Genomic DNA, 2,635 nt, shown 5'->3' with positions numbered 1-2,635 from the left:
TTCATGTTTATATTTCTAGCGTCAGGCAGTGGCCATAGCAGGCCCTCCATAGATGTTGGGCGAGCGAGTAAATCAATGAAATGACAATATAGACTCTTTCCTCAGTCATTCACTTGGAGGAACCCCAACAGCTCCCTTGAAACAATGAAGAAATGACATTAGATAGTAAATCTTAATGCCGATTGTTTAATTTGTTTGGGTTGCCAGAACAAAATACTGAACTGGGTGACTTATAAACCAAATAAATTTATTTATCATAGTTCTGGGAGCGTGGAGATCCCAGATCAAGGCACTCACAGATTTGGCGTCCTACGAGGTGCTGTTCTTCATAGACAGTGGCTTCCAGCTGTGTCCTCATCTGGTGAAAGAGTGAGGCAGCTCTCTGGGGTCTCTTTTTAAGGGCACTGACCACGTTTGCGAGGGCTCCACCCTCATGACCTCATTATCTCCTGAAGATCCTACCTCCTAATACCCTCGAATTAGGGTTAAGATTTCAAATTGATTTCAGAGGGCATATAAACATTCAGTCCACAGCACTACATGAATATGAAGAGTTCTCAGGGGGCAAAGGAAATGAGGGAGGCATCTTGGAGGGCACAGGGTGTCAACTGTCCTTGGGGGGTGAGCTCTTGGTACAAGGAGTTAAGAAAGAAGGGTGCAGGTGCCGGGCCAGTGACAGGAGTGACAGGACAGGCAGCGTTCCAACCAGACCTGTCTGTGAGGCAATGGGCAGTGTAAATGGGAGTCCCGGTGGCAAAGAATGTGCTCAGGTTGAGGAGGATGTGGGTCATGGAAGGCTGGAATGCAAGGTGGCAGAACTGAGGTTAGCAAGAGAGAAAAGAAACCTGAGGCAGGCAGGCTGGGAGGGCAAGCGGCTGGGGAAATGGGGGCTGGGGGATGCACAGCTTCAGAGTTGGAACTCTGGGGAGAGTGAATCATGATGCTCAAGCCCAGGCATGAAGAGGGGGAAGGCTGAGGAACAGGAGAGAGGGAGCAATCTTACGACTTATAAATCTTAGTAAATGTGATGGGACTTTCTTTTCCTAATGTTTGCTTTGTTGGTGGTAAAAGTGTTTTACATTTTTCTTTTTTAGGATTCTTTCTGTATGTGGTCCATTAGTCAATGCTTGGTAAATCAACTAGGTTTTCCTGGGAATACAAAGATGTTCTTTAGCTGATTTATATGCCGTAGGGCTTTCTCGTGTTTGCAGGGGTTGTCTCATCGGCTGTCCAGTTGTATTTTAGAGAGTTCTCCCCTTACCAGGTTGCAGAATGAGGAAGCAAAGGGAGGCAGGTACCAACTATTTTTTTTTCCTTTAGAGGCAGGTCTTGGCAACCCCCTAGGGTCCTTTCCCACTGTGAGAGCTTTTCTGTCCTCTCAATAAATTCTGCTTTAAAAAAAAAAAGAGACAGGTCTTAGAGTTGTTTTTCAGGTTTCAGGCTAACCTTCTCTGCCCTCCTTTCCTGTAGATCATCCCTGATTCCCTTGGTTAGAGTGGCTGACTGTGTCTCTTAGGGGGCAGCAGGGTCTTGGGCAGGCCACCTCTATGTCCTGGTAGCAGCCTCAGAAGGATGTGTCCACATAGCTCCTGGTGGTGCCAGGTCAGTCTCTATATACTCACTCTCTTAGCCTCAGGACCCTTCTGTGCATTTTTACTTAAAAGTGGCTGGAGAGGGCTCTTCAAAGTCTTCTCCAGCCACCAATCTGTCTCCTACTTCACACTGGCACTGGGATTGGGATCGTTTCCACAGCTGTTGCTGGAATCACGCATTTCCCCTAAATATTCCTGGCTTTTAGAGGCATTGCTTCATTTAAAATTTTCAAATGCAGTAATGTGAGGAAGGTAGGATGATTTCCTCCCATTTGTAACAGAATTGCTGAGCATTTCTACCCTAACTCTGACCTTGAAGGCAGGGTAGCGGATCATGGAATAGAAGCCTGTGGATGAGGTCTTCCTCAGCACCCCTTATGCCTCCCTCAAACCCAGAGTTGGTCTCTTTCCTTGGTGATAGTGCAGAGCTCAAATCCAGTAGCAGTTCCTAGAACTCCCACAGCCTACCCAAAGCTAACGAGTCTTTTTTCTCCCGGAAAGGCACCCCAAGTCTTCTCTTTCCATTTGCTTTTATTTCCCTATCTATTCAGACTGCTATGATTCTCTTTCTTGGGGTGAAAAGTGGGATCCCGGGGCCTGTCCAGGTCTCTGGACGCTGCCCTCAGGCAGATGTTACATGTCCTCCATCTCATCCTGTGATCTCCTCATTGACATTTGGTCTTCTGAGTTTTTGCCTGCCTGCTTCCTTTGGTTTGGATGAGCTGCAGGAATCAGCTCCCACTGCACTTCCTTTGGTAGCCTAACTTCTGTATTTCTTGGCCCTGGCTCTGGTACAGAGGGCTGGCTTCCCCGTGGGCTGCAGGTCTCCTTCAGGGTGAAAGAGATTCAGATGCCTTCTGTCCCCAGTGGGTTGAAAGTCTGGGTTTGCATCTTCCCCCAGGCTCTGCAAGCCTGACCTATTCTTCGTTTCCCTGCCCTGTGCACTAGGTTATCTGGAAGCTTCTTTGAGCTGTGGGTATGAGTAGGCTTATGGATGGGGCCAAAGAAACCAGCTGGCAAAGACTGTGGACACTTTCATCATG

This window comes from Carlito syrichta, unplaced genomic scaffold, assembly GCF_000164805.1.
Source record: "Carlito syrichta isolate Samal-C Ts95f unplaced genomic scaffold, Tarsius_syrichta-2.0.1 Scaffold309367, whole genome shotgun sequence".
In the NCBI taxonomy this organism is placed as follows: Eukaryota; Metazoa; Chordata; class Mammalia; order Primates; family Tarsiidae; genus Carlito; species Carlito syrichta.
The sequence above is the reverse complement of the archived record's forward strand: the minus strand, read 5'-3'. Positions refer to the sequence as shown.